Below are 12,568 nucleotides of genomic sequence, written 5' to 3'. Positions count from 1 at the left end.
GTGAGACACAGCAGCTGGTATGTCCTGGGATTGCCTGGGACACTTGGGGCAATTAAACAGCCTCTAGCTGAGCCTCAATTACCTCTGTACTTACCACTGCCCCCAGACACTTGTCCCAAACCTACAGGGAGAGGAGAGAATGGCAGGGCTGTCCTGGGCCATGCTGACACCATGGAAATGCCCTGTGGGCTGTGGGGATGGTGGCTCTACACCCCAGCTCTGGAGGCCAGCTAGTTTCCAGGAGCTGTAATCCTCATGCCACCATGGCTTCCATGCCAGGACTCCTGTTTCAGTGCATCAGGCAGGAACACTTGCTCAGGACAGTTTTCCCCATGCTTAGCCCCACTGCCTCTCCTCCTGGCAAGATTGTCACATAGAATGGAGTTCATCAAACTGGACTTGACCAGCTGAGCTGGGCAAGTGCCCCAGGAAAAGAGACTAGGAAAAAAAAAAACAGAAGAGATTTCATTTTGTAGACAAGGACACACACTTATTTCCACAGTACCTGCAGAACATTGGTCCATCCTTTTTTTTTTTTTACTTTTCCTGAGAAAGCAAAACAAATACAACACACCAAGAAAAACTTTTCTGTTGCTATTATAATCAGCAAGATAAAAAGAGCAATTCATAGTGGCCTTACAGCACAGGGCTACTGTAAGAATTGCTGATCTAGGGCTAATTTCAGCCATGTTATTTAAGGAGTCTACCTCATGCTGACAGCATTTTGTATGTTGGTTCTGGGCACTGGAACCACATCCCAGTAGCCTGTGGGTACCTGTTTTTCCATTTTGTCCAAATGCAAATTCTGGTTGAAGAGAGCAGCTGAAACACTCTCCCCATTATGGACAGAGCTGCAGCACAGAACCTGTAACCTTAAGCTGGCTTTCTGTGTGCTGGCTGTTGTCACTTGTACTGTGCCTAGCATCTCTCTGTGGCATTTTCCCAGTCCATCTCCCGGCCTGAGGGTAGGCTGGGAGACCCAGCTGATCGAACCAGCTACCAGCAAGGGGCAGGAAGTCTGTGTGAGCACAGTTCTCTTAGGAAACTGCCCTAAACACTGAGGTGAGACAAGTTCAGTCTTATAAAAATACATGTGGCTCCCCAGTGCTAGGGAATATTTATGTCACTTGACTCAAAACCAAAATAAAACCCCACCCCAAAAAAAAAAAAAAAAAAGAAGGTAGAAAGGCAGAGGGGGCCCTCAGCTGTAACACAACATGTGTGATGTCCCCAGCCCCACAGTGCCCCAGGGCTGGAGTGGACTCCTAGAAACTGGGGGGCATCACAGGTCTAGGGGAAGTGTCTCTCTTTTAATTCTGACATCAACCACTGAAATCTGTAATTTTCAGAGTGCTTTTTCAGAGCTGTCTCTATATCTGTAGTAAGGCTGCTCAAAGTGTGTAATTACTCAGACCCAACCATCCCACAGGTGCCAAGTGAAGGACAGTCGTGGCAAACTCCTCACAGCCATATTCTTGTTCCACAGGACAGACAGGTGGGGAATGCAAGCACCCAGAATGCAGCCTCAGGTGCTCCTAGGGATTTGGGACATTGCTGCCACCATGCCCTGGTGGCATGGTCCTAGTGGCAGCTCCCATGGCACTGTGAGCAAGTGTGATGTATTTTGCCAGTGCACTACTGAGGTTTTTGCCCACTGTACTGTCCTGCCTGTGCCTGCTCTGCAAGGTGCCTTACTGTGTTCTGAGTACATTTACAGCCTCGAGAGGAGCAAGGAAAATGCCACTTCACAGATATTTTTTCCTCTGACTCCTTTCCATTTTCTTGGATCCTCTCTTTGTTTTCAGACTCACATGTGCTGAAGCAATTTGCAGTCATGTCTAGGTATTACATTGCCACTAAATCCATTAGTTCATAGATTTCTCCCATGGAGTTTCTGCAGCTGCTGCTGCTTTGCCAGTTAATTTCTTATGTATTTCCTTTCAAATCTGAATTTAATTAGTGAGCATGCATAATGAGGCACAGTAGGAAGAAAAAAGGCAGATAAAAGCTGACACAGAGCAGATGCCTCTTCCAGCCGCTGCCGCACCAATAGAGAGTGTGGGTAAATGTCAGGTCAGTGAGAAAAACGAGGATATAGACAAGTAACTTGCAAGGATCTTATCATCAGCTACTTATATAGGGGTTTTGAAAATTCCCTGCCCTCAGAGCATCACTGTTTCTCTGAACTTCCCAAATATTGTGCAGTTCAAGGGAGACTTTGAGAAGGAGCTCATTTACATTAGAAAAATGTTGAATACTGTGGGAACCAATGGTTGAAAGAGTTCAGCAGAAAAGACCATCCTAAGGGAGCACAGCACATGAACAACAGAAAAAAATAACCAAAAACCCAGACACACAGTCTCCCTTCACCTCCCCAGCAGGATCACCTGCCCATCCTTGACACTTCTCAGCCTCAGTTACATGCACCTTTATTAGTCAGTGCCTACCAGCACTGCAGCACACACACACAGAGCACTCAGTGCCCAGGAGACATCAACTCTCCCCATCAGCAGCACCACAAGCTTATAACTATTTCCTCCATTTTCTGCTCTAGCTTCTTATGGAAAGTCAAAGCCCTTACACTGAAGGTAGCCAGCAGCAGGGACTCAGGAGCTGCAGGGCTTCTGTGAGTGAGAGGTGGGATCCACAGGTGGGGGAAGAGAGTGCTCAGCAGCAGGAATATAGAACACATTACTCTAGAATAGGATGGGGACCCAGAGCTTATCCCAAGATCACATCTATATCCTCCACAAAAACACTCATCAGGCACAAAGGGTCCTGTTTGCATGGACTGCATATGCCATGCAGGGCAGAGAGCTTGGTACCCAGCTCCAGGGAAGCACAGCCCTGATCCTAGGCCAGTGTCCTACATCTGCCAATTTGGCTTTCTGATTTAATCTGTACCAACACAGAGGCTACAGCCTTCTCCAGTAAGCAACACCATGACCCTCAGCTCCTTTAGTGCAAAGGCACTCATTCTTTATAAGCCTTATTGTGAGGTATACATGAAGGAAAATATGTGCACAATTCACAAGCAGGATAGTAACACTTTAAATCCTTCTCACCCTCTTTCTTGCTTCTAAGGCTCAAGGTCCTGCATGTATTTAAAATATACACAAATAAATAAATGCATGTATTTTTCTCCCAGGAGTCATTTTCCCCGAGCTGAGAACTGCAGCAAGCACTCGGGTGGGCACAGCTGCCTTAGTGTTGCCCCTTTGCTGCCTGGAGGGAACCCAGGGCTGCCAAAACCAGGCAAGTAATGGCAGCCATTCTACTGCCCACCTGCTGCCTCCAAACCAAGCTCCTGGCCTGCACTGCCTGGCCACCAGCCTTCCTGGACCTCTCAGATAGCCTCAACTGCACTTTTTAAAAATCTTATTTAGTAAGAACTTGGAAAACAACTGTAAAGAGGAGCATACCACCCACACATTCTCTGCATCCTCCTCCTCCCAGCCTTGTTCACAAGCACTGTGAAATGGTTTGTAGGCTTCTGTGAGTGTAGATATTCATCAAAAATATCACCTTCACCAAGTAGTTTCAGCTTGTTTCAGGGCTTCCTCATAGAAATTCCCACAGTGAATGGCTCCACTGTCAGCAGCTTAGCTGACTGCAGTGGAAGAGGATTTATACTTTTAAAGGCCTCTCCCTTTTTTATTTCTTTGAATCTTTGTTAAAGTGATATGAAGTTATCTTGGAAGAAGTGGAGGTATTGGCTTTTAATGTGAAGAAATAAGTAATGAAATATTTGTTCACAGAGTTTTAGCTTATCTGTTTATTTTTCAACTCTCCAAATTTCCAGTCTCCCTTGATGGTGTCCCAGGGTGAGCAGAGTCTACAGGCAAAGGCTTGTTGAAGAAGTGAAAACACAAATTTTTTTAACGTAAGTGGTTTATCACTTCTGTTTGCCAGCTATTTTATTAAGTGTTACGAAAATAAGCAAATTAAGTTTCCCACTGGTTTTATTATAAATAGATCAGGCACTTGAAGCCCTCCAGTTGTTTGCAATTTGTTTCACAAAAAGCAATCTGCCTTTCAATTCTGATGTACTTCTGCATAGTAACGGAGAAGGAAGGTGCAGCCCTTTAGTCCTGATTTGTAGTTTGGTTTTTAGATCCACCTTCTTCCTTCTACATGAGTCACTGTGGCAGCTGAGAGAGATTTCTCCCTGTCTGTGCATGAAGGAGGAGTTGTATGATAGGTCTCCAGCAGCTTTTGGAGGAGAAGCCATCCCTCTGGCTAACCCCTCCTCCAGCAGCCACCTGTGTCCCTGGTCCCTCTATGTATCATTTCATCCCTGTGCTATTCCTGGCCTCATCTGAGATTCCTATAAACATTGTGTCCTGTAGGCTTTTCAGAAGGCTTTTTCTCTCCTCTGCAAGCTGAATAGCAGAGGAAAGATGATGTTTTCAATCCCCTTTGACTGCAGGCTCTCTCACAGTCCCCCAGGGATGTAAACAGTAGAGGCTGTTTATTAACAAGTGCAGAAAAGCTGCAGAAAGCAAACTGGAGTGAGGCATTCACTGAATGAGCCATGATAATCCTGCCTAAAAACTGGTTTTATGGAAAATAGGATCCAAAAGCAGGAAAAAGAGCCATGTAGGTAAGCACTTAGAAACAGTCAGAGAAATACAGTATTTCTTTATTTTGCATGTTAGTTGCTCATTTTTATGTTATCAGCCTGGGAATGCAGCACTCCCATTAAGGTGATGTGAGCTGCTTTTATGGCACAGTTTTTTGGGTAATTTGATTTGGTGAGAATTTGAGCTACTGCTTGTGTGCCCTGCATGTATGAGAATTTCCTGGCTAGACAAGGTAATTCCTTTGCTTTTTAAAAACAGCTAAACCCCCCCTTTCCCCACTCCCTCAGGGAAGAACTTTGACCACCCAATGAGGCAGCAAGGTTAGCATGCCCCAGGAGGGTCCCTGCAGGCTCCCACTCTGCAACACTCCAGCTTTGCCTGTGAATGTGCCCAAGCCCAGAGGTGGGTGGCAGGAGACACTGGGCATTGAAGGAGTCAGAAAAAAGTTAGGCAGAGGAAGTTCAAAAATAGACAAGCTTTTCCTGTAAGTCTGAGTTATTTATTTAATTTGTTGTTGTTGGTTTGCGTTTAGGAACTTTTTTCCCCTCAGTGATAGGGAAAGAAAGAAAGGGAAAAGCTTTGGGAAACAGGCAAGAGAACAAAAAATCTTTCAGAGCAAAGACAGGGGCAAAAGAGAAGGATTTAAGAGAACAAATATCAAGGATAAAACCTTTTAGATATCCATCGGATTTTAATTCTGAAGAAAGAGCAGAAACCAAGACAGCTGGAAAACTTCCTTCCTCTTCTGTCCAGGCTTTCAGCACTGCCATTTGCAGCTGGGTCCCTGTAGCCCTTTCTGGTGCCCACCCCAGGGCTGGGGTTGCTGTGATACCTGCAGCCAGGCAGGGACACCCTAAGGGTAGGACCTGGGCCCAATGCCCCCAGAAATCCACGTAGCCCTGTTGCCTTGGAACCCATTCAGTGCTGTGCTCTGCCTTCCCTGACCCCACCAGCTGCTGCCCTCCTACCCCAAGGGATCCAGCCACAGCCCCTCAGCTCCATGGGGCAGTGAAGAGCTGGGCACAGACAGGATTTCAGTAGCAGAGGCTGAAGGAGAGGAAACAAGTCCAAAGGCAAGCCAACCAAACTCCTGTATTGCTGACAAGGGGTGCATCTACACTGCCAAGGTGTCCTGCAATGCACTGTCACCTCCTGGCTTTACTTACTTTAGTGATCAGGAGCTTCACCCAGCTATAAACCCCCAGGAGGATCACAGAATAACTATCTGCTGTATGTGTAACTGTCACCAGGATCAAACCAGCATCTATGTCACCTGGAAAGTGGAAAACCCCCTTACCAACACTGCTGGTTGCATACACCCCTGCATTACTCACATGGAACTGCCAGAACAATTTTCAGGGAAGTCTGATGAGATACAGCAATAACAGGTTATTTCATCAATGGATTTCACCTGAGGATCTCAGAGTATTTTACATCACCTCTTGTCAACTTGACAAACTCCTTTAAATGCTCCCCCCATGCCAAAGGGGATGGAGATGCCAGAGAGTCACAGGGTGGCTGTTTTAGGGCAGCAAGTGAGCTGCTGGTACTAACTTCCATACATAGCTTGAGCCCTGGCAGGAGCATTCTGGGGTAGCCCTCCTGGCGTGGGTGCCCCCACTTGGGACCAGACACAGCCCCAGTCCTGGGGCAATAGCTGGCATCATGCTCAGTGTATGCTTAGCAAGTTAATTAGCAAAGAGAGAAACTTCCCCAAGCCTGTCCCCAGCAGCATCTCTAGTGAATTCTACTTTTTTCACCACAGAAAGGGGCATAATCCAGAGAGGGAACATCACCTGGCCCCTGCTGCACAAGCCAGCACTGCGGGAGGGCTGAGGCCTCTCAGCTCCTGCTGCCTCCACCACAGCACTGCTCAGTGAGCTCCTCACCTCAGACCCTGCCCTGCACCCCCATAAGATCTTGTTTGCTGTGTCCTCAGTTTCCCCTGGCCTCTAGTATCTGCTGCCTGCCAGTGACACTGTGGAAGAGGCTCACATTCTGAAGTCTCACCTCTCTTTTTCACAGCCATAAAAGGGAAAGCAAAATGTTTAAATTTGAATGCTTTGAAGTTTTGCAGAATAAATAAACTTCTTCATGAAGATTGCAGTGGGAGAAAATTTACAGTGTCTCCATAAGATGTAATAAATCTGGCATCCATTGCATTATCTGTGCATCCATGGCAAATAATACATCAAAGGCCTGAAAACAAAGGGCTTGGGGACATCATGCAACTAAAAAAAACAGGGAATCAATTTTGCTGTCTTGGAAGGCAACTGAAGCATCCAAGGCACATATAAAGATGGGATCAAAACCTACTGAGAGGGCTGCAGGACTCATAGAATCATGACAATAATGGAATTCACTTTAAAGGCTCCTAAACTGGAAACATTTCTGTATAATGAGAACTGTTTTCATATGGGATACCCTTGGAGGCCTGAAGTGACTGTAAATGTGTACTTATGGGCCTTCTATGCTGTAGAGAAAAAGGGTGTGAAAAATGGAAATACGTTTGGCATGGAGGCAGCTTTGGGCCATTTGTTTGTACTCTGTCTGAATTCCTTGCTGGCCTTGTTTCTAAATCATCATTATTGCAGATCCCCAGCAGCTGAGTGATCTCCAGTGGAAAAATGACAAGGCAGGCAATGTGTAAGGAAAGCACTCTCATACATTAGGCAGCTCTTTCAGGCATAACTTCTTCTAAACAAGTACTGGATGAAACTACAGCTCAAATGGATGGATTTAGATGCAGTTTCCAGCTACTTTTTAAACCTTTCTTGGATAGCTGGTTAAATGAGATTTAGATAAGACTAAGGCTCAAATGTATTGCTGTCAAGGGAAAACATCCACACACACATTATAAATGATTGACTTGGGGAGACATTGCTCACTTTTGTTTGGATAGTGTCTTAGCACACATCAAAATCCTGGCAAAAATTTTTCAGCTGGCCTATGCTGTATAGAGGGTTATACTCAGCTACTGGGATCAAGCACCCTTGAACACCCAGGGATGGTGGTATCTGCTGTAAGTCATTTGGGTAGGGAACTTCTCACCTCCTTTTAGCTGCTTGGGATTGAGCATCACACAGTTGTTGCTGTTCACCTTCCAACTCCAGCCAAAGGATGCAGAAGAGGAGCTGAAGGAGGAAGAAAGAGCCTGTGCCACATGAGAGATCTGAGGCAGAGTGACCTAATTGTACCACTGAACATCCTACCCCTGGAGCCTACTGATTAATTCAGCCAGTGATTATTCCTTTTCCTCTAATCCCTGTTTTAAATATCCTGGGCCAAATACTAAGGCAGATGGGACCTCTTCCTGCCAGGACTGAGCACACCTGCAGCATGGAGAGGAGAGCTATCAGTGACACTGGGAGCACCTCAACTGGCCCCACCTGCCCTGTGCCACGCGTCCTCATTCCTGCTGTTTCAGAGCTTGTTGCCCTCTCTGGTGAGATAATGCATAGGGATCCTTGGTGCCCTGTGCTCCAGCCTTGGGGTCCAAGGAGAACAAGGGAAAGACCAGTTTTGGGAACTTCACCACTTCAGTCATCTACTGGCCCATTAAGTATTTTTTCTGGGGGGAGAAAAAAATTGCAAAACCTGGGACACAGAGACAATAAGGCCTGGAACCTGCAAGTTTTGAGCAGACACATTTTTCATATTTAGGTGTAACTTCCCCCAGAGTCTGACTTACCTCTTGCCCCCTTATGAATGAGGACTCTAGAAGCCTCCCTAAGGTGAATTGGAATGATGAAGCTGAGGGGAAAAAAAAAGACATTTAAGTAAACAAAGTTTTTTTTATTTTTAATGAAAGCCCTGAGTGTCCTACTGGCAACCCCGGTGCTGGTGGGCAGCAGGGGGAGCCTGGCTGGTGGTGTGGGTGCTGCAGTCACCCTGTCCCACCCCTCTGTCCTGGGTCAGTGGGGTCAGAGGGTGGCTGTGTGCCTGCGGGGCTGACTGTCCCTGATGTGGGCTCTCAGTTTGGGCTGGAACGCGGCAGAAAAGGAGGCTTGTGCCCATGGCAGCTGCTCCCTGCATTGCCATGGCAACACATCTGTTTCCTCCATTTCCCCATTCCTGCCAAGGGAGAGCCCCAGCCCTTCTGGCATCAACACAAGCCCAGGAAAAATCCAACTCTCAACAAAACACCTTTTCACTGGTCCCTCTCTCCCCAGGCCACAGGCCTCTCTTCAATGACTGTAAAAGCCTTTACTCTGTCATGGACAGAACATTCTCTTACAAAGAGTTTGCCTTGCTGCTGCAGCCCTGTTTTTGAAAAAGCACTGTAACCCTTGAGCCCTTGGAGCACAAGGGCCAGCAGAACCCGAGCACCCCTCCCCACCCTGCATATCATCACACCCCACAAGATGCAGCAGCCCCCTGCTTCACCACCTCACTTTTTTTCAGGCATGCAATGTATTATTTGCCCCCCTCAGACTCTTGATAAGCACTAATTTTTTTTTTCAGGTCCTTTTCACATGTTTCCGACCAAAAAAATCTTTTGCTTTGCAAGATTTATGGCAAAGCTCCACTTGCAGCAGGTACAAACTTAAGCTCCTGTTGATGTACAAGTTGGACTCACCAAGTCCCAGCCCCATTTCTCTGAAGAAAACAACTACAAGTACTTGGCTGCTCACAGGAGAGTGTGAGTTATGATGGTAAGAAAAGAGTCCCAGAGCTCTGGAGGAGCTGTGAACAGCACAGGTACCGTGGCAGAGCTGGATCTTTGATGCTCAAGGTGCCTGGATGCTGGTGCCAGCAGGGATGAGGCCCTTGTGCAGCTGGTTTCTGATAATGGATGCTATCAGCAGTTTGGAAGCAGTACCTCTCCATTTTCACAACCTCTGCAGAAATACTTGCTGGCAAAGGCAAAGCATGTGCTCGGCAGTTCCTCCGGCAGTGTATCAGGCTGGCCGTGCCAAGCTCCTGGGAGGGGCTGCTTGGGCAGGAGGAACCAGCCCTGCCTGCCTGGCCAATCCAGCCCTCAACTGGCAGGACCACTTGGTTGCTCCTCATCTGTGCAAGTGTCAGGCCTTGCAAAGCCATTTCCATCAGCTCAGAAAGTTTCTTTTCTTGTCTATTCTACTGATTCACGCCCCTGATAAGCTCTCTGGTTTGAAAAAATATGTCCAGGCCCATGGCTTTGTAGAAACTTTCAGCTTATTGAAGGCACAGGGGTAAAACCCCCCAAAGGTTAGGCTGTTTCCAAGGAGCACTGTAGCCACCACCTAGGAGCACATCTCTGATAGGATTCATTTACCATGTCCTACCCCATGCAGAGTACAGGTTCTGACGTGCTGCTGGTGACGGTGAGAAGGGTCAGTGTTTCCAAAATGACACAGGCGGCACACTGAGATCTTGCAGTGAGGATGTGGCAATAGATTTCTTATAGTTAAAGAAAATAATAAATTCCGTCCCTTTGAGGCTGTCCTCAGTGCATCCAGCACAGAGATGCTGCAGTCAAGTGGGCAAATAAATTGCCTTATGGGTAGCATCACCTTCAAAACACAGGTGAGAAGTGCTCTGCTGCTTCCAGCTGTCTTGCATCCAACCACATTAAGGATGCCCCTCTCACTCTCCACCCCTGCACTGCAGAGGATCATGTGCCTTGGGAGAGGGACAAATGGGTAAATGAGGTCACAAGTCTCCCAAGCACTAGTCCTGCCTATATTTGCTCCTCCACTTCAGTTTCCCAATGCTACTCTGCTGAGGGTATTATTTTGCTCTGTGGTTTTGTTTGTTACTTGTTCTGAACTCTATCTAGCTCCTAGATGTAGCCAAAAACTTGATCCTAAGGATAACCTTGTGACTGTACTGGAGTTTTGTGCTACTTAAACTACTTTCTTCTCTCTGCTCACAGCAAGGAAACAGGATGCCAGAGCTTTGCCAAAATATTTTACTGAATAAACAGAACTGCAGGCAGTCTCCACAAGCCAGTCCAACAGTGCCACATGACCCCAGCTGGCAGGAGACAAGGGTTACATTTAAATTCAGTTTTAATTCAGGAAAACATCAACACTTATTTACCACAGTTCATAAAATTCATGTGACAAAATTCCTCTAACAGACAGTTTAGTAGCCCTCTTACTCCAGCAATGTAAAAGCACAACAAATCAAGTTAGCCTGTGCTCCAGTGTATCATATCAGGCCAGCAGTAACACATGCACTTCAAAGTGACTCCTTGCTGAAATCTCTGGCTGCTCTGTGGCTCTTGGTGCATCTGGAAGTCCTGAATTCCCCTGACACTTCTGTCAGGTTCCTGGGGGACCTTACAGTTGTCTGAAGTAGCTCAGGTCCGCTTTTTGTATAATTGCAGCACAGTAAAGAGACGTGGTCACTCATGTCCCATTTGTCCCACTGAGAGAGGTTTGGAAGGAAGCACCATCTTGCTGTGACCATTCTTGATGTCCATGCCACTGCCACCTTATCACAAGAAGGACGCTGATGGATGTGGTCCCCATACCCACTGCTTCATCTTCATGAGCTTGGCAGCAGGGGAGAGGATGGACTGATAAAATCATAATTGACAGTAGAATGGTTCAAGCGTGCCTATAATGCAGGTGTTTTACTCCACACCCCTGGGATCACACACCTTGCCAGTGCTCCCCATGGTGGTACCTGGAAATCTGACCCTCACCAAAAGCCATCAAATCCCACTGCTCATGATTAATTCACTCTTTGATGGTATTGCATTTTTGAAAACAACTTCCCTGCCAGCACAAGCTCCTTCAAATGTGTGCCTGAAGCCAGAGGACTGGAGTGAAGTCCTCATGCTGGTCTGGGCTTCCTTATGCAGAAGCTCTGGGGCCATTGCCATTCACTGCATGTCTGCCAATCTCATGTTCCCCCATGACACACCAAAGTTGTCAATCCCAGTGGGAACATGGCAGGTCCAGCCCAGATTCGTCCCTCAGGTCCTCTGCATCCAGTGTAACAGACAAGAGCATGATGATGGGCAGCCCGTGTGATGGGAAATCAGGAGCTGAGCCTGGTGTGCCAGGCATCTGTGGGTGGAGGTGGAGCTGCAGAGGTGGAGCTGCAGAGAGCTGCTGTGCTGAGCTGCCCTGCTGGTGGGACACTGCCTGCCCGTCCCTGCCCTGCCACTGCCCCAGCAGGGAAGACACTGAGGGCCCATCCTCACGCTCTTGTCAGAGCCCCTCCTGCATCCATACTCCTGCAGTGTTCCCAGCCTCTGCCTGTGTGCCATTGCTCCCAGGCACCTGCTCTGCACGGGGATGGAGGCAGCAGCGGGGGAGACCTGCACCCTTGGTAGGAGGGGTATTTCTGAGGCTATCACAGAGGACAAATAAGAAAAACAGAAACTGTTTCTCATCTGAATCTTCAGGGCTTCGTGTACAATCCAAAGGAGAAAAAAAGGACAGACATGCATTTTTTTTACCAAAGCATATAGTGCATTTCTCAAATGTAATATATGAAGATGTACAGACTCATGGCCACAGGGAATTTCCAGTAGCTATTTGGCATAAACTGAAGGACACACTGGCCCTAGCATTGCTGCTTGCTGGCAAGGAGAGGACACAGCTGCTGGTGAGGTTATGCCCTAGCAGTCCCCTGGGCACAGTACCTGCTCCAGTTAAAGCCCACTCCCAACCACACATATTCAGGAAACTGCAAGAAGAGGTTTTCAGGGCTCAGCTATCTCAAGCCATGAACATCTACTACCAGCACACTCCAAAAACAGGGTGACATCTTCATCAGCAGCTGCCATTGCCACAGGATCCCCTTAGCAGTTACACCTGTGCCATGGCTCCCATCCCGCTGGATGTGGCCCTGAGATGGAATCTCCAAGTTGGTGGGAAGGAGCAATGCTGCGAGGAGCGGACCAGCTTTCCCAGCCCTCCACATTTTCAAAAGGAACAGATGGAGGTAAAAACAGGCACTGTCAGGAAGTCTCCTTTGCCTCTTCTGTGAGGCCCACCATGCCCCAGGGGCAACATGTGCCCATGCCAGCTCCCTGCCAGGGCTTA

This window comes from Vidua chalybeata, chromosome 9 (genome assembly GCF_026979565.1).
Source record: "Vidua chalybeata isolate OUT-0048 chromosome 9, bVidCha1 merged haplotype, whole genome shotgun sequence".
Taxonomy (NCBI): Eukaryota; Metazoa; Chordata; class Aves; order Passeriformes; family Viduidae; genus Vidua; species Vidua chalybeata.
The sequence above is the reverse complement of the archived record's forward strand: the minus strand, read 5'-3'. Positions refer to the sequence as shown.